The sequence below is a fragment of the Alligator sinensis genome, unplaced genomic scaffold (assembly GCF_000455745.1).
Source record: "Alligator sinensis unplaced genomic scaffold, ASM45574v1 scaffold254_1, whole genome shotgun sequence".
NCBI classification, from domain to species: domain Eukaryota; kingdom Metazoa; phylum Chordata; order Crocodylia; family Alligatoridae; genus Alligator; species Alligator sinensis.
In genome coordinates, this window is record NW_005841953.1 from 2565334 (window position 1) to 2585730 (window position 20397).

Here is a 20397-nt window from a genome sequence, read left to right on the forward strand (position 1 = left end):
AATTAGAAGCTAATCACTGCCATACTCACAGTAATAAGCATACATAGATGCCTTGCCTATGCTTGCTAGATGCATTAGCAAGAAGTGGCCCTTTATCAGAATACTGTAAGATGTAATAAGTATACTATGCTATATGTATTCCTATTTCTATAAAAAAATTAACAGAAAACCCACACCAAGTTCTTTTCTTATGGCTACACAGTTCTCCCTTCTGGCTCCGATTTCCATGGCACTGTCTTTATTGCCACATCTACCTTCAAACAACATTTCAGAAGACAAATTCTGACTTATTGCCTTCCCTATTCTGACTTATTGCTGTAACAAATTCTTATTACCTTACCAATTCTGACTTACTGCCATACCAAGTCTTCCCATGGGAGACCTTCCCTTTCTGTCTTTATCTCTGTTTATATCAGTTAAACTTGACGATTGGCAAAAGAAATTAAGAAATTACAACGATCATTTCTGTTGCTGACAGGTCTTTTAAATATTAGTGAAAGATGTGTTTCTGGAACAATGTTCTGTCTTTACTTCCCTACCCCCTACCCAAACTGTACCCTGACCTTGCAGTGCATCTGGATCAAATTTACACTGATGTAATTGGAAAAGCATTGTGGATAAATGTATTCCACTGATGGAAATTAAGCTGCATGAGTATTTTGCTGTTGTTGTTGATTTAAGGTGAGCATAGAGGTATGACTCTTGAGTATCAGAATGAAGTAGACTATACCACTACATAGTAATAACATTTGTATTTGACCTTAAGAGGTGATGTTCAGAACATTCTATTTCAAAAAGTCATCTTAAAAATCTTGTTTTTTTGTTTTCCACAAATATTTCAGGAATTTGTGTCTGCAATACTCTCTTGTTTATTTGAGACACTTGCTCCTGGCTAGAGGCTAGATTCGCTGCTGATATAAGTGGAAGTCAGCACAGAAGCTGCCCTAAACTTTCCAGAAAGATGATATTTTGAAGAGTAGAAACAGAAGTTTTAAGATGTAGTTTTTTGATCTACCCTGCATATGTAGAAGGATAGGCAGAAGTGTTAATTTATAGATTTGAAAGACCTCATTCTGAGTATAGCTATGCCAGTAAACAAAAATACATTTATCTTGCATGTTGTGCACAAATGATAATTACAACTTTCTCATCAACAGATTCTGCAGAGGCAGGGAAAAATGCTGACAGAAAGAGAAATGCCACTTTCCAATACTCCAAAGTATAGACAGAAAAGACACCACCTGATGCTATCCACTGTTACTTATCACTGTTTACTCTATCCTGGTGTACTACATGATGGTTCAACTAAGGTTGTGTTGATACTGTTACCAGACTGGATATCAATAGATTGAAATACTGACAACAACTAGCACTGTGCAAGTTGTATAAGGCTTTTTTTCCCATGAGCAAGTAGTCCATTCCTCTGTCCAGACAAATACAAAAATTTTGTTGGCAGTGGTAATTTTGAAGCCAAGAATGCCAAGCTCCATTGAGGTCTTTCCAAGACTTGAAAAGCTACAGCATCACTTAATCTTGAGTTGTTTAATATCTCCTCTGGTAATCACTATCCCCTCCTGTTATAACACAGGTAGACTGCTGTGACTCTATTAGCTGTTCTCTCTGGAATTTCACTACAAGTGATTGCTAGAACAAGGAGTGTACATTACAGAACTACAGTGAGAAGGGACGAGCTGCTCAGTGTGGCTTGTCATGTCACTGAGCCCTACCAGCTGATCAGAAATTAGTAGTATTCTTATTTCTTCTTTTCCAAGGCAAAGGCAAACTAGTTCAGCTCTAGTACTTATATGGTCTGAGTTGTGGTGAATAGAATGCTTCTTTTTAATTTTAAAAAAAGTTATTACTAGAGGATTATTCTTGTAATTCAACATTAGCCTCAACTAAAAGTTACTGTTCTATTTACACTTTGGTATGCGCATTTTCTTACAACCTACTGCAGGTATCTTTATTCCCAAACACAGGATTTCCCCTTTCAGAATATTTGCACTGACTTGTCAAGTCAAATTCCAGGAATCTATCTTAATATATTTTTTTACTTCGGGATCTCCCTGAGTCTCCTTCACTTGATCTCCATCTTCCTAAGTCTGATCCTACCATTTGTCTGAAACTGCTCTTGCTAAAGGTCACCAAAGTCTTCCGCCTGGGCAAAACCCAAAGCCTCTTGTCTGGTCTCATCATCTTTAATTTTCAGGTTGTTTTTGACACAGCTGATTACCCACAGCTTTTAGACTGTTTAATTTCCTATGGCCTACATATTTTGGGGCTCTCCTATTTTTACTTTTACTGCTTCAACAACTCTTCTAACACACTCCTCTGCTACTTGTTAATTCACCTGAAGATTTAGCTATAGGCCCTTTTCTTTTCTCTGAGTGTCCTGTTCACAGATGATACAATTTGACTGATTTGCATTCTACCCTCTGAAAAGCCTTCCTGATATGAGAAGTGAGAAGACAGAGGGTGCATCCTGATAAGCGGGAACCTGAGTGTTTCCCCGTGGACCAGGGGTGGGCAAAATACAGCCCATGGGCCAGATCCAGCCTGCCAGACCATTGTATCTGGCCTGTGGGGCCCCTAAAAAATTTAGAAAATTAATATTTATCTGCCCCTGGCTGCCTGTCAAAGATGACAGGAAACAGGGGCAGTAGGACCCAGGGGAAGCTGCTGGCAGGACCAAGCGACTGCAGAAGCAAGGCCCTCTGGTGGAGCTCTGGGCTCCACTGGCTCTGCCCCCCCCGCCCCGCCAGCCAGAAGCCTGTGCCTTGCAGAGAGTTCTGGCCTGGGACACTGAGACTGTTCTTACCTCCCTGTGCCAGAGGGAAATTCAGATGGGGGGGGGGGGAGGCAGGGGAGGACCACAGGCAAATCACCCCAGACCTCAGGGCCAGGCCAAGCTGGCTGCTGTGGTCTCAGTGCTACAACTGGGAACCACATGGTGCCGGAGCAGCAGGCAGTGGGGTGGAGAGGAGTGGTGGGAGCTGTTGGCAGGGAAGCACTGAAAGTGGCAGCAGGTGGGGGGAAGGCGCAAGGAGCAAGCATAGAGCACAGTGATAGCTGGGCAGCAGTGCAGGGCCTGTGCTGGGGCCAGAGCTGGTGGGACCCAGAGCAGGGTCACAGGAGTGTGGGGCTTGGGCCAGCAGGGGCTCTGGAGCCAGGCCAGCTTCCCCTCTTCCTGCTGGCACAGCCCAGCCTGGCTCCATAGAGCTCCTGCTGCCCTGCTTTGGGCCCCGCCAGCACTGGCCCCGGGGCACCAGCATGGCCCTGGGTTCCTGCCCAGCTGTCACTATGCTCCATGTGTCTGCTCATTCCCACTCCCCACCACCTGTTGCAGCCATTTGCCTGCCACTCCCACCACTCCTATCCACGCCCCCTGCCAGTTGCTCCAGCACCATGTGGTGCCCAGCTGAAGCACCAGGCTACAGGACTCAGCAGGAGCTGGCCTGGCGCCTGCGATTCGTGGCTGGCTCCATGCAGTGCCAGCCAGGCTGGTCCAGCTCCTGCTGCATCCTGCAGTCTTGGCCCTGCAGCTAGGATGTTGTGCTGGAGTGGTAAGTGCAGAGAGGGACAGGGAAGCAGCAGAAGGGAAGCAGTGGCAGATGGGAGGGGAAGCACAGGGTTGAGCTGGTGCCTGGGGGCCAGGAGCAGCAGAAGCATGGAGCCCGGGCTTGGAGGAGCACTGGTGGGGGCTCTGCAGGCCATGGGGGGGGGGGAAAAGAGGGGCTGTGGGCAAACCCTCCTCCTCCACACATGCTGCAACCCTCCCCAGCCACCCTCTACCCACACACTCGCAGCCCTCCACAAACCCCATACCCACCCACATACTACCCCACCCCACATACACCCCCCATGCCTATCCACCCCCACAAACCCCACACACACTCTCCCCCACATTCCACATACCCACACAAACCTATACCCAGCCACTCATACCCCTGACCCCCCACAATATACAAGAATAAGACTTCATTTTAAGCTATTATTAATCACCTCTATGTGCACTACAAAACTATCTACCTCTATGTAAATCAGGACAAAAATATTTTTTGAAATCAAATTAATGAATTTTGTAGTAGATGTTTGATTTTTAGAATATAATTTGGTATTTTTCTTGTTCTGAGATGGCAAACCCTTGCTGAAAGGAGTACTTCTTGGGGATCAAGGGGAGGGACTTCTAGTGGCAAAGGTCTTTCAGTCTCAAAATGGCAACCAGGGGGTGGGGCACCTGCCAAGGGGCAGAGTTACCCTGGTGGCCCTTGACAGCTTGCCAAAACTTGGTAAGCAGCCCTCTACCTGAAATAATTGCCTGCCCCTGCTGTGGACAAATAGCAGCAGCACATGTTTGTACTGCTGCTTCTTATCCCTGAGGAACACCCCTGCACATGTACTCTGGTGTGTGGCAGATTGCCTCTTGGGTAGAGGAGGCTGGGGCTAGCACCTGGGCTGGCCCCAGAAACCTTAACTAGGGTCTTGGGGGTCTCCTGGGGTTGCAGCAGCAGTGACCCAGGTGTGTGGAGCCTGGTCAGCAGCTGGAGTGTGGCTCTGGCTGGCCAGACTCGTTTTGGGTGGTGCACACTGCTGCCATGTGTGCCACGCCACTTCCTCTCCCACCCCCCTACAAGACTGGGAGGAGAGGGTGGGGGGGAACAGGACAAAAAATGGGAACAGGGCAAAAAAAACTTCCTGGAGCCTTGCTAGATATGTATAGCTACTCTCAGAGTAGGTGTGTAGGGAGTAGGAAAAAGAGCTATTGGATGGATATCTTCATGAGTTTTGTAATGGCAACGTACTTCTATGGGATTAATATAGCTTGCAGATGATACTAAGTATATTTCACAAACCATTTGATAGATTTTGACTCTCAAAAGAGTTAATGAAAAACTGACATTTTCAGATTTTGCAAGAGAAAACTGAAAACAAAACAAAAATTGTTTTAATTTTTTTTTTTTATTCTCTCCCTTTTCTTTCTTCCTTTTGTTATCTAAAGCTTTTCTGTTTTGCCACTGAAGAACAATTTGGCACAGAGCAAAGAAGAAAGAGGAAGGGATAAATATGCAGTAGTATTACTAGCAGTTTATTTACAGCTTTTGCCAAAAAAATACAATAAAATTAATAATACATAATAATATAATGACATTTATATAATTTTTATTTTTTTTGCCTATGTATGGCCAGATCAGACTGAATGCATTCAATCTTGTCTAATATATATGCAATAACTAAAAAGCAAGAAAACTCAACTATAAATACATTTTGATTTAAAACCATAGAAAAATTTTAAGTATAAAAAAAAATTGAAAATTTAAAAAAATAGGCCTTTTTGTCATAAAGAAAAGTTTATAAATGAAATTTTTCAAACAGCTCTGTTAGATGGATTTGGTTTTTTGGGACAATGAGTTTCTCTGTCTCTGCACTGGTTTTAGCTTCTCACAGAATACAAAAGTGAATACAAGGTTTCTCTCAAGGAGCACAATTTCCTGTACCATTGGTGTTCCACTGAAATAATGGAACAATGGAGGGATACGTGTGAACTGAGAGGCAGAATTTGCCCTGGAGCTGGACTAGCATTGTGGAAATAAACCTCAAGAGATATAAGAATGACCACAGGCCTCATCACCATCAGAGGGAAAGTTAAAACTCATCTCTTCAGATTTAGCTTTTGCTCAGCAAGTTTTATACATATGTATAAAAGCAAACTTATAAACTACTTGTGTTATTTCTTTTATATGAGAAGGAAGGGGAAAGTGATATTGATACTGTCATCTCTGTTTAGGCCATGACTACACCACAAGCTTACCGAGTCTAGCAGTGATACCCTCAAACATGCCATGCTGAGAATGAGTGCCCATTAGACCAACCATGGTGCAGTATGGACTTACCTACTCTGCTTATGAAGCTGCAAAGTTTGTTTTATGATACTACTGCCAGGCACACTAGGTTTGTGGTCTAGGCGTGACCTTAAATATTTGGTAGGTGCCTACATTTCATGGTGGTGAGGAAAGTAGATTAGGCACCGACAGGTAGATAGTTATGGTTACCAGCCATGACTCAGATTAATTTTTCTCCCTTACCCCCCGCCAAATAATTTAATGTATTTAACAACTTTCTGAAACATTCTTCTTTGTGGCAAAAATAGTCCATGCTTGACCTCTTCCCAGAAGTGACTCATTGAATTTGTGTGTGGGCATGTACAGGTGAGGGGAGCAAAGCCGTATTGCTAATCCTCATGATTTTTACTCTGAATTCTAATTGCTGGTGCTTTTCTGAAAGCCTCAGCTGGTTAAGACAGCTCATTACCTAAATATCTCAAATTTTCTTTTCTTTTCTGTTTTTTAAAAAAAAAGAAAAAAAGTTGTAATCCTCATTTTGGCAGATAAAGCTAAAACTTAACTCTAAATCTCATGACTTTTTTGAGACCTGGCTTATTTTTGAATACTTTGGGTGGGAAATAATTGGAAAGTCTGAGTCAAATCCCTTCAGCCATTCTTGAGTTTCTTGCAGGGAAGAAAGGGTTCTCAATTCTAACCATACATCATTTTTTCCTAGAGCAAAATTCGCTGCTGTTTGGATGATAGTTATGGGAGCATTCCTCATTAAGAAGTAGAGCCTTTTTGTTCTTAGAAGTTATAAGCCATTGAAAAAGCACTTCTGAGCCTGCTTAGTGGACATCTACTAAGATTTTTAGCAGAGCTACTTTGTTGTAGCACATTGTTAAGAACAATCAAATAATGGTTAACTCTCAAGCCTAGAGTTTCATGTGCCTGAGTTAACAGGCATGAAAAAATGTGTGTACACAAGTCTCAAGTCTTCTGCACTCTTGCTCTGCCTACCCAGGAAAGTGCAGGAACTGTTATTGGGACAGTTTGCATTAGGGAGATGGTGCCTAACTGAAACAAATACATCAAAATCATCTCAAAATACCTGCTTTATTATTAGGGCTATACGAAAGCCATGCAATCTACAATTTTAAGGATGTCCTGCAGTTTTTGGCTGCATTGTACAAATCTGCTGCAAATCCTCCACTTTCATTTAAAATGAATATTTTTACATTTTTCTACTGGGCAATTACAGGCATCACAGATCACATGGAAAACAGATGTGTTGCTGGCCAGTTTACTTAGCCTTGCAGAAAACTGTCTCTGAATGAAACAGCAGCAGCTGACAACTTACCTCTGCTCCATCTTGTTACCACAATAAGGTATGAAGCTTAAAGGCTATGACTGGCAATATTGAAATGCTAATGTTTTTAAGCACAGACAATTGCTTTCTTAGCTCATGCAAAGAAATTAACCATGCTGTTCTAACATTTAGACTGCACAGTTAAAATGCGAGGTAAGGAAATACAAAACACAAGTGTCCTACAGTGATGCCTACTGAGCTGCACTGGACATACTTCGACTTCTGAACTCATTGATGTAGGGTACAAATAACTTATTGAAGTCAGTGAGAGCACTCCAGAAATGATGGAGATCAGAAAAATGCCCTGATTTTTTTTATTCCTGCTTTTTCCCCAGGTAAATATGGTTTAAAGTACGTTGAATTCTCCACTGATACTATATTCACTAGGTGACCAGCTTTCTGAAGAAAGCACCTTAAAATATTCACCTTCACGGGGTGATTAGAAACCATGACCCAGATCTTAAAAATATCTCTAGGGGCCCTATGTCCCTGAGCAATAGGTTTGCAATTGGGAGTAGGTCCAAGTGAAAGGAGTCCTTTGCTATGATAGAGAACTAGGGCTAGATCTTGTTTCACTTCAAACACCCAAATGGCATCTACCCCACTGCACAAGTGCCCTTATGGCACTTACACAGTTAGCAATTTTGTTGGATGGATCAACTTAGTGGTTAGGATACTCATCCAGGAAGTTAGAAAGACAGTTCTAGGCCTCCCTCACCCAGGAAGGATTTGAAGCTACATCTCCTGCTTCTTGCCAACAGGCCTTCTCTAGCCCTTCCATGAAGCTGCTTCCTTGGGCTATGCAGGGTTAGGAGGAGACAAAGAAAACAGAGGATGTGTGGCTCAGTGAAATGGATGCTGCTCTGGGTAGGAGGAACCCCTGGGTGCTAGTCTAAACTGTTGCATCATGCAGAACCTTTCCACTCCTTTCCATCCATTTTATTCTATGACTATTAAATACAAGATGCAGTGGTTCAGCTTCAAGAAGAGGGCTGGAGAGGTGCCTAAACTGTGGCCTGATAGCTCAAACACTATCCTGCTAAACTGAAGAACAGTAGGTTGAAACTCTTTCCAAGTCAGGTGGGCCTAGAACCTGGGAGCGCCTATACACGAGTGTGGAGGCTGCTCCAACACAGACCAACACGGCTACCGAACACATCCCCGAGGCTGCTCCAACACACTGGAATTTCAGCGTGTCAGAGCAGACTTGATTAATTGAATCTACTGGAGTGTGGCAATTGCTGTGCTCCAGCAGCCTCCTGTGTCTCGTGTATTGGTGTCCCTGCACTTAGAAACGGCAGTGGGGCACTTGAACTAAACTCGCCACGTGAATTTTCGTTCAAGTGCCTCTGCTGCCATTTGTAAGTGTGAGGACACTGATACACAAGACGCTGCAGTGCTTTAATTAAAGTGGTTCTTGGAGGCACTCTAATTAAATCACTGCCCTCTCACCCACAGGGCATGTGTAAACCCTAGATTTCCTGCTTCCTGGGTTAATATCCTAACCACTAGGCTATTGGGCTAAAATATATGAAAGTCCTCCTCTTCCTTTATTTTGTTTCTAGCATCTATGTACAAGGCAATTCTATTTTGGTATCAAGTGAAACAGATTTGTAAACTGTGCCTAAATACAAAAAATGGCACTTATTTACTGGGTAAAAGCCTTTTGGACATATAAAGTGAAAGAGGATCTAGCCTCAGCTGTCAACAGCTGGCCAGTCACTATTGAAACCATCTATTCATAATACTGAAATTTTGACTGGCATATATATATATATGCTGGGGTTTTGCTTGGAAACAAGAGGAAACCAAAGACCTAAAAGGTAAAAGTCAAAATTAATACTGTTCAGTGTTGCCAACCCGCATGATTTTTGGCAATGTTCTTAAGGCCTATGCTTCAGGAATGAGATAAAATTTAGCTCTTTGTTTTATGTATATTTGTTATATTTTTTAAAGCATAAATTTAGCGCTCTCTCTCATGGGAGAGAGAAAGAGTTAAGTTTTTCTTAGCCAAAAATCATGAGAGTTGGCAATACTGGGTATTTTGGGAATAATTTAGATACAGCTAATTAAGCCTCAGACTGGGAAGCCATGTAGTGTTCACATGCCCTGTTAACATCTTATGTCATAAAGGAAAAAGTATGGACATAACGGGGCTAGTTAATGACATCAAAGAGATCTTGCTTAAAACTCTACTGTGGAACAGTTGTGAGTCCTTGCAGATTTCTCACAAAAAAAGTGTGAAGGAAGTAGCAAGGATTCTGCTGACAGAATCCAACATGCTGTTCCTTTCCAGGTGGAAAACCTTCTATGTGATGCTTATCTTTGTGGTGTATGAACCAGTTTTTTGAAGGAAGGATGCAGTGATATATTACCCCATGCTCTGCTTTGACTAGGGCCCATAGCCAGTTAATATGTAGTTTATTAGGAGGATAGTAGGTCTAGGAGTAGAAAGGACTCAGCATGTTCCCAAGTAATCTGAAATTCAAATCTCTCCTTGCTAGAAAAATCTGAAGTAGAGAACAGCAGTTCTTCCACCTGGACTCCTCTCAAACCCTGCCCCAAAACACCTCCAAGTTGTCCAGAATGTGAACCAGACCTTAGAGTTCTGCATTACAGTTTTAATGCATTTTAACCTTAACAGGGCAGTTGTGTGAATCTATGCATGCTGTTTCTACACAAAATAAAAAATAATATATTTTGGCCTCAATAATGTATGACTTAAACTTTAATTCCCACCATCTGTACAAGTGTGGTCTTATTTTTAAAATTTTTTGTCCAAGTGATTTAAGACAAATTTCACCATGCTTGTCAATACTGGAAAATGCACAAAACCCAAGTGCAGTGTCCCCAAGTTAACATTCTTGGAAATCTAACTTCTACCATTTAAAAAAATTTGTGACCATAACCATGCAATCTTATTGTCATATTAAGACGGTGTGTTTATGTGCGTGTGCACGTGCACACGCTTGCATGCATGCGCGCACACACACACACACGTGTATTTTAATTAATCCCCTGTATGACTCTGCTTTTTATATGAGCAGATGGTTAGTTATTAACAACCACAAAAAACTGAGTTCTCAAACTATCCCATTTCCTACGCTGATATTAAGTGACACAAAAATAAAAATAAAAAAAATATAATCACTAATTCAAGGAAAAGTTTTTAAAGCTGTCAGCTACCAGTACGTTCCTCAAGGCATCCCTAGAATTAAGTATTTTTGTCAATTATTTAGTAAGTGCCTAATTTGCTACTGCTGGGGAAGAAAATTACATGGTTGCTTCTAAATTATTAAACAACATTTTGATGGCATTGACAGAGCAAATAGCGAGATATTGACCGGAGTCGTCATGCTATAGACAAATTCTTGTAGTTTTCCTTTTTATCTTTTTATGTGAAATTGAAGAGAAAAAAATGTCATTAACTGTTATGAACTATATGTGCAAACTGATTGGAAGGTATACTGAAAGTTCACCTTCCTTTAGATTACACTGTAGAAAAAGCCTATAAATTAGTCATTCTAAGAAAGCATTTAGAAGAACTTCACAAAGAAACTTGATTGTAGCACACAGTCAATTTTCTGGAGTCTACAAGGTTTTTGCTCTTCTGCTAATCATTTGCTTCAAGGTCTATTTTAAGCGTTTTGAAAGTAATTTCTGCAGTTTTAATGGAATTTTAATAAAATGGTACCGAGATTTCCAGGTTCACCCCCATTTGATGTCTTCTTTAGGCTTATTCCTCAGACATGTTTAATTATTTTTATGAATTCTGAATGTCCTGAAGAGTGCTGTGTGCGCCTCATATATTCAAATGCAGCTGTCCAAGGTGCCTGATGTCTGGTGGCATGATGGAGGGTAAACTCTTAGCATCAGGTTGTGTCAGCGGAGAGGAGATGTACTCTCATAGTGTCTGCTCCAAAAGGGAGATGTATCCCATTAGTCTTCTAAACCATTGCTGTAGTGTCCTGTTTGTGACCTGGACAGGAGCAGACCTTCTGGAAATTTATTATTGTGTCCTGGAGTGCTTGAGAAAAATCTTAGCAGCTGGGAGACAGGATCAAGGTAAGTGCCTGAGACTTTAAGGACTTGCGTCAGAGCCTTGGGTAGTAGCACACTTAAGATGATATAATCTGGTCTGTGCTCAGAAACAACTAAAAGGTAGATGGAAATTCTACAAAATACTTGGGGCTTACATGAGATTTGAGTAGTGCCTCCTACTGCCCTTCTACATGGGAGCCAATTTAACTTTTTTGAAAGAAAACTAGATCTCAGGAACAAGGCAGGTATTTTAAGAATTATGGTATTCGTGTGCATGAGGGGGGTACCCGACCCAGGTGCCAAGTTAGGAGTGGTGCCAGATTCCCCCCTCGCTCCTGTGGAGTCCACAACCTGCTAGCAAGAGCAGCCTCATGGCTAACCCATGCTGGGAACTCCAAAACAATCCTTGACAGCTGCTGCTGCTGCTTTAAGAGCATGAGCTAGGCTTGACAGAGTGCATGGTAGTGGCAGCAACTCAGCCAGGGACAATTGAGAAGTTCCTTGCATGGGTAAAATTGCTGCCCCTCCCTCCTCCAGTGCTGGAACCTGTATACCCTCCCCATGCCACTCTTGGAACCCCATCCCCCCACCCCCTCAAAATCCATGGCCTCCTGCTGTTGAAACTGTGTGCCCCTTCCCCAAGCTGCACCTCCTTCCCTGCCGTAAGAACCTACATACTTCCCCACAGCTCTTAGATCCATGCGCTCCCCAGGTATCAACTCTGCTTGTCACACCACTGATGGCATTACTTATATGTTTGAAATTAAACATGCACTTCAACAGTTAGATGAAGTGGAGGCTGATAGAGGCATTTGCTAATGTTACAGGAAATATGAGCCACTAGCTGGTGAAGTACAGAATAGCTTTGGGCCTGTACTAAGAATCCTGTCTAAACAAAGTTGACTAATAACTTTAGGAAAAGACATGGTAAAATACAAATGTATTTAAAAGGAAAAGGAAACGAGAACTAATATAGTACATTATGAAGATAGGAGTTACATTAAAAATTTTGAAAATGGGATAAATAATGGCCTGTTCCAAATAAAGGAGACACAGAAATAACCCCTTAACTTGCTAAAGTCAAATAAAAAAACTATTTCAGCATAAAAATTCAATGGAAATTTATGAGGTTTAAGCAAATCTCCACCCTGCAAGGTGTCACCACTGTTTTTTTACAAAGCTGCTATTCACATGGCAGTGCGCTTAGATCAGCCAGTAGTGATGATGGTTGCAACAAAGGCTAAGTTCAGATGTTCAAAAAACCTGAGGCAGATGTGCTTTAAGTATAGCACTTTACTCAAAGTGCTCTAGATTAGGTCAGGATGCACTGCTGGGGAGGGTGGGGTGGGGAGGGGCTCAGAGCCTCCTTGTCCGAGGCCAGCATCCTGAGTGTGCTCTCGCATACCTCCCAAGAGGCTTCAGGAAGATGCCGACCCCGGTTGAGCAGCTGGCACCCCTGATTGACCAGTGGGCCCTTCTACAGAGCCCTGCCCCCCTGCCAGATGGCTGCTTTGAGTGCTGGCAGTTGGGGGGTGAGAAGGGGGGGGGGGGGGGGAAGGAGTCCCTCTATCACACTGTCCCCCCAGCTTCTGGGATTGGGTCTTAGTGGGGGCTGAGCTGGATCCCCATGGCAGAGAAGCTCAATTTTCCCCCACAGGCCCTGGCAGGGCAAAAAGTGGGGCAGCCCCAAACTGTGGCTCCTGGCCTTAGCTCTTGGACCTGGCCTGGCCCTCTGGACCTGGCCTGACCCCCATCAAGACCCATACTCACAAGCTTGGGGATGCAGATCTGTGTGGCAACAAGGTCCTGTTTCCCCAGCTGCAGCCAGGAGCTGCAGCTTGGGGCTGCATTGCTTTTTGCCATGCCAGGAACTGTGGCTGGAGGTGGGGGTGGGGGCAGTTGGGTGTGTGTGAAAAATAAAGCCTTTCTGCCATGTGGATCTTCCCCTCAGCTTGTGGGCTCTGGTCTTGGTGGGGGCTGGGCTGGGTCCACATGTCAGAGAGGCTCTGCTCTCACCCTCTCCCTCACCCCAGCCACAGTTCCCAACATGGGAAAAAGCAGTGCAGCCCCCAAGCTGCATCTCCTGGCTGCAACTGGGGAATGGAGCCTCTCTGCCACATGGATCTCTGCCCCCAAACTTATGGGCATGGGTATCAGCAGAGGCTGGGTCAGGTCCATGGGGCAGGAGGGCTCCCCCACACCCTTGCCCAGCTGCACAGGGAGGAGATAGAAACTTTTCTGTCCCCCACTCTGTGATAGCCTGGGGGCAGGGCTAGGCCAGTGCTTGCCCAGAACAGACAAGTACTGGCCAAGGCTAGCAAACTGCCCAGTGAGGGGCCCCTGGGATGCTGGCAGAATGTAACCTACCTTGACTTGGGATGGGATGGTACAGATGTTCAATAAAGTGCTCTAACCTGAAATGCTTTAGTCTGATACCACATCCATCTAGAGTTAACTTAGAGCAGGATCTGCCATTTTTAAAGTGCTCTACGTGCCATGAATGTCTGTTTGGTTATGGCTTTAGAGTAGAGCTGCGCAAAGCTTTGGCCACCGATTCGATTTGGATTTGGAGATTTGGCCGAATTGAATCAGGAGACCCATTAATTTCTCTGAATTGAATCAGAAATTTCTGATTCGATTCAGAGAGATTCAACAATTCGGTCATAGACACAGCTTTATATGTTTTTTCTATGTACCTCGAGATACCAGGCACAGCTTGTGAATGCTGAGATGGTGGGGCAAATGGAGTGTCCCACGGAAGCAGGGAGGAGGGTCCCCTATGCACTCGGCAGCGGACCTGGAAGTGGACCAGAAGTACACCCGGTTCACTTCTGGGTCCGCCGCAGGGCACATGAGGGACCTCTCTGCCCCCTGGCTCAGCAACTGGTGCCTCCTGGGTCTGGGGGGACGCCCAGGGTCCCCCTGCAGTCAATCACTGAGCTGGAAGGGTGTGTGTGGCGGGGGGGCATGCACTTGGTGGCAGACCCAAAACTGGACCGGAACTACTTCCAGGTCCACCACCAAGCACATGGGGGACCCCTGCTGCCCCCTACCGTGTTCCCATGGGACGCTCCATCTGCCTCACTATCTCAGCATTCATGAGCTGCACCTGGCACCTTGAGGTACATAGAAAAAACCATATAAAGCTGTGTCTATGGCTGAATTGCTGACTCTCCGAATCAGAATCGAATTGAGACAGCCATCCGAATTAGCAAATCGAATCAGTGTCCCCTGAATTGGGCCAACTCTGAATCCGAATTGAATACTGGCCTCTTTGCACACCCCTACTTTAGAGTGCTTTCTGCGCACTTAACACTCAATAAGTATGACTTCTATATAGGCCCTAGATGTCAGATGTCATACTCATTTTCCCTTCTGTAGTGCTCAAAGTAAGAAAGGTTCAGGATAGATGGACAGATGTGTGCTACTCAGGCATTGGGAAGATTGAGAACTGCCTACTTAATTACAAACCTGGGACCCCACTCTCTCTTCATGATGACAAGAATGTTGAACATCCTAATTTTGAAGTTAAGGCTAAAATGTTGCTGTGTGAGCATACTAGTTATGGTCAGATCCAGCTCTTTTTGAAGAGAAGGAATGGAAGTAGACATGGGCCATAAGAGAGTATACCATAATTATGTTTTGAAACACACACTTCATGTAGAACTATCTGACAGCTACACTGTAGTTATGCATGAAAAAAACCTTTCACTAAATTACATGTGCAACAACACATTACTGTACAAGTACATTTTACACTGGATCAAATACTGTGTCCCTAGATAGAATTATGTAGGTGTAGAAAAATATTTTTAGTAAAAACTGGCATTGGTCAAGTAAGTTAAAATGATTAAAGGGTTAGCTTTCAAGTACAGAATTAATACTATTATTTCACACAAAAGATGAAGTGAACTCAGTTGTCTATATGCTGTTATTGGGTAAATTTAGTTTGAGCTCCTTTTTGATACATTGACACTACAACCACAGTTCTATACTATTAAGTTATTGCATAGCTTTGGGGTCTTTGCAACTTTTTAAAAGGAAATGACAGTATTTTAAAGCAGTTTTATAAATGGGGAATATCTTTTTTGATATGCAGCACAATAAAATGAGAATTTCCTTCATGTTCCTGAAATTTGAGTTCAATACATGTGTCAATGTGTACCAGGCAATGCAAAAATGAACCTCTATATATAGAAATACAGTGAAAAAACCACCATAGGCTAGGAGAAAATTTTGTCACATGGTATTTCCTCTATTTTGGTGGAAGTAGCTGATGGGGCCTTCTACTACATTTGAAAATCAAGATTTGGACACCACGAAAATGAAATCAGGTTTGAAATTAAGATAAAAGGTTAAAATTTAATATATTATTAATTTTGTCTCCTGATTTTTGAACCTCTTCAGTATTCACTTTTCAAGTGTTACTTTGCAGCCATGAAGGCCAGAAACTTACTGTAAAAAATTAAAGTTGTGATTAGCATGTAACGACATGAATCCTGCTGCTGGGACTCTGAAAATCAGCTAACATGAAACTCAGAATAGAACTGAGAGTTGGTAGCATCAGACTTTCCCCTCTTCATTAAGGGGCAGGGACAAGGAGGGATTAGTTCTGGGAGGTGAAGGAAGGAAAAATCAAAAGGGCATAAATATGGGAGAGACAGGCAGAAAGACTCACAACTATGGAGTAACAGGGACAAAGGCTATAGCAATGGAGGAGCCTAGAGTTTCCTGTTGGAGGGACTAGTGCAAGGGTGGGAGTAGGCATGGGAAGGACAAGCACAAGATAATAGAAATGAAGGCAGTGAGATGAAAAGGAAGGGGAAATGGAACAAGGAAAGAATCTGAAGCAAAGAAGAATGAAATGAGAAATGAACAGCATGAAAATCAGAGGCTGGAAGAGGCTTTGTGGGAGGAACTCCTCCTGGGAGAAGTCAGGAATAGAGGTGACTTATGAAGGAGATAGGAGAAGAAGGGGAGTTTGAGAAGTTTCCAAGTGATGAGAAGTCAGGAGGGGCAAGGGGAGGTTCAGACTGGAGGTGAAACAGCCAAGTGAAAACTCAGCAGTTTCAGAACACTGCAGCAGAGCCAGTCAAAGGTGGAAGAGAAGCCAGAGGCCAAAATAACTTATCACACTGCATCACATAACTGATCACATTTTTAAGGGGGTTGAGAAGAAAGGCATTTGTGTGGGAAACTTTTTGAGTGCTCTCATGCTGCTTTGTGAAATCATTTCTGCTCCTCTTCAATGTTATGACTAAGACAACCTCATTAAGAATACAAGCATTTTCCATGTAATAAAACTGTGATAAGTATGGCATTCTAGGGAACAATGAGTTCGACAATATTTAAGTTATTTTTTATGAACATTGTGATTATAATCTTATTAATCTAAAGAAGTTCAAGAGTAAACAAAGGTATGCAGAAGTATAATTGTAACACACACAACATACCTGTACCTTTTCTGCAAAATTATACTGTTGAAGCTTGCAAAACTTTATGCTCCATTAGTTGAACCTCCATAACAATGAGCTTGTACTAAGCTAAGTGAACTCCACACCTGAAGAAGAGAGAAAGTTGAAACTGTCATTAGGTATTTGCCTCCAAGGCATTTTCACCTTACCATCCTTGCTTGCAGCCATCTCAAACAATTTAGCACCTGCATCACATTGAAGTCATTTGGAGTTTTCTCATTGACCTTAATGCAAGCAGGATTGTGATCTTAATTAGTGAAGCCTCTCAATGCCCCACCTATGTTGTGGATATGGGAATTTAGACAGAGAGCAATTACATTATTTGAGACTGTGATTGAGCTGGTTTTGGAACTAGCTGCCCCTGCTACCCAGTTGAGTGCTCTTAGATCAGTTTCTGAGTGTGAAATATGAAATTGAAATTTGGGCTCTGGAATGAAGAACTAGCCCTATCCTATTGCCCTAACAAATGAGATTCTATTCTTTTGTTACCTGAATCCACTCAGGATGGGTTTCCTTTTCTTTATCTCCAGAGCTCACATAAGAACGGGGATTATTTCAGTGTCACACAGCTGGTAGGATTTTTGCTTCTTGACCACAACTCTTACTGTGGCTTGCATGTATAGTTAATGTTATAGTGGGGAAACATTTATAGGGAAATTACTTCCTCACACTGCTCCAGACTATCATCCCAGAAATTAACTGGAGCTGCCCCATACCTGACCTGATGAGGAGATACAGAGATTGGGTAAACCCAGCTCCACATTAACCTTTGCAGTTTAGTTAATCATGCCAGGGGTATCATCTTTAATGACCTATTATCTATGAAATGCTGCTTGTTCAAAACTTGAGTCAGAATATCACCAGACATGGACACAAATAGCTATGTTATATAGGATAGTACTAAACATTGTAGTTATGCGTGCAGGTTTGAAGTGGTGATCTTGGGGATTTCTTTAATAAATGATTGCCTGTGAATACAGAGGACTAAAACTCCTGACTGAGGAAGGCTCTTTTCAACCCTTTGTTACTAAACACAAACACTTAGGTTTTTGTTTATGCATATGTGTGTGTATGCCCATTACTTTGCAGAAAGTGGTGACCACTTCAATCTTTTAAAAAGAAAATGGGGTCTTACATATTACTGTATTTACTCATCTACAAAACACACTTTCCCCCTGAAAATCAGCCTGTCCCCCCCAAATTGGGGTTTGTCTCTTCAGTTAGGAAGCTGATTTTCTTTCTGAAATTGCTTTAATCATTTTGCCTTAATTCCTACTCCATAGGTCATGACTATTCAGACTGTTGAGGGCATCAACTGATTTTATGGCTCATTGTTCTTTACTCCAGGTGTTAATGATAATTTTTTCTTTTTAATGGTCTCACTGTTTCACTAATCAAGCTAAACCTTCTTAGAGCAATTTTACTGTCTGCTCCCGGTCTCTCGTCTCTTATTTCACAGCTCTGGAGGGTCTTTAGCTCTTTTTAAACATAAATCCACCTTTGTAAGCCAGTCTTTAGCAGGAGCTAGGGTTTCAGCTTTTAGTTAGGAAGGAAAGGGAGGGTGGATCATCTGAAGATTAGGCTCTGTCCCTGCTATTTGCAGCCATAACTCTGAAAAAATATTTTTCTTAATTCTGCCTTGCCAAAAACAAATGTGTACGTCTTATTTGGGAGTGTCTTGTATGGAAGAAAATATGATATTAGCCAAAGATGAAACTTTAGGTGTCACTATTAGAAAGCTAACATTTATCAACAGTTGCGACATCCTGATACCCATGATACTGCAGTTACCCAGTTTAAAATACAGATGTCAAGTTTTTAAAAAGTGATGTGTGATTTGAGCTACCTCAATTTTTGGTTGCCTGACCTGAAACATTAAAAGAGCCTGGTTTTTCAGTGGTTGGTATTAATGACTGCATTTGAGCTGATTAGATTGCAACAGGTATTGCTAAGAATGACAGATCTTTGGGTGAAATGATTCTCTTGCCTCCATTCTCCTTGCAAACCTTGCGTTCCTACATAAACACAGATTTGAGGCTTGTTTGGAAAGTGGAAAATGGTTGTTCTGAACTGCAGCACCGAGTACATGCTAGTAGCGTTCTCTAAGGCAAGTTGGAAAAAAGGAATAGCTGGCAGTCACTCTCCTTTCTGACAGGCCAAAAAGCTGCACAGTAATTTCACTTTTATTAATGCAGGCTTCAGAACTATATCCTGCCATCTCAATTTACTCCCCCATAAGAGGATTCTAATCAAGTCACTGTGGGTGACAAGGATAAGCCTCCCGACTCTTCTGAGAGGAAGTCTAAATCAGCTGCCAATAGTTAGCTATTGTAACTGATGTCTTTGTCTAGTAGAAAAGTCTATCCACCAAGAGGTTAGCATCACCTTGGTGATTCTATACCAGATAAATAAATACAAATATCTAATGTCATGACCCTTCTGTTCCACACATTCAGCATGTTTCAAAACTGTAAGCAGCTATGGTTCAGCTCCAGAATATATAAGCACAGAGATTAAAATGCCCTTTTGTCCTAGAATTTGGCACCTTGCAAGAAGAGGAAGTACACTGGTTAAACAGAGATAGGAAGTCAGCACAAAGGCCATCTCACTAGTCCATGCCCTGAGATTGTGTTATTATTGCAGATATCAGGAGAGGCCTAAGAACAGTGAATTCATGTTTGTCTCCTACAAAGTTTTGTAGAAGCTGGTAGGTGAAAGGAGGGAAGAAGGGAGGGAGGGGGAGGAAATTGAGTGTTACTTTATATATGGCAAACAAATTACACTGTCATTAATATTGCAAGCCTTTTTTGCAGTGAAAAAAAAATCCCTGCTTTATTTTAAGATTTTTAGTGTGGTTTATTCTGAGATTTAGAAAACACAGGAGAGTCAGGCCTTCCAGACAAATGCATTTACCTTGACGGAATGCATTTGCAATAGCTTTACAACAATGGCCTAGAGAATACTCGCAATTCACATTGGACTTCTTTTTTTTTTTACTGCTTGGAAAATGGACCTGGTTCGTGGGCCTAATTCACAGCTACCACACCTACTCTCTCTGCCCAGAGAGCGAAGAGAATGAATGGGTCAATCACCTGACATATTTCCATCCAATTTCAAGGGTAGAATGTGTTCATTTTCTGACTAATGGCATGTCATTTTGCAGAAGCCTTTGGTCGCGAATTAATCCTGGAATCAAAACAGATTTTCCGGGGAGCAATCTTCCATCAAGTATTGATTTTTTTACACTCATGGAGTCTGTACTCCCTAATTTAACCTGACAATGATTCTGCACAATGGGCTGGGAGCACCTTGGCAACTCACAGAAGGAACTTTTAGTGTCTTTTCTTTCTGCAAAGTAGAAGGGGGGTGGAAAAAGGAAGAAACACCCAAACTGCAGTCCGTCACTGAGGGAGCATTTACCATTTGATGGTTTATTTCTGATTATTTGGAATGGGCAAATAATGCTTTCTAACTTTAGAAGTAATGTAAACTGGCAATGTCTCTGAAAGAACCCATGACTCTGTGAAATCCTGTTTATAGCAACATCCTCCCTCCCCCAAATGCCAATAATGTGCAGGCTGTAATGGCACAGCTGGTAACCATTAATGTTTCCATGTGATGACACTTTACTCCACACTAAATAAATAAATAAATAAATAAAAAGAAACATACAAGTGCATCATGTACCAAA

At 42.5% G+C, this 20397-nt stretch overlaps 1 protein-coding gene across 3 annotated transcripts in view; it reads right to left on the reverse strand.

The window, feature by feature from the left end:
* YAE1 (YAE1, ABCE1 maturation factor) overlaps positions 1-16824 on the reverse strand; it is a 72089-nt gene extending 55265 nt beyond the window's left edge. For 2 of the 3 annotated variants that reach the window (XM_025200048.1, XM_014518432.2), the window contains exon 1: positions 16686-16824. The gene's annotated coding sequence lies outside the window, so the exon portion shown is untranslated. The remainder of the gene's footprint in view (positions 1-16685) is intronic. The other variant, XM_025200047.1, reaches the window with a different exon arrangement.
* Between the last annotated feature and the right edge of the window lie 3573 nt (positions 16825-20397).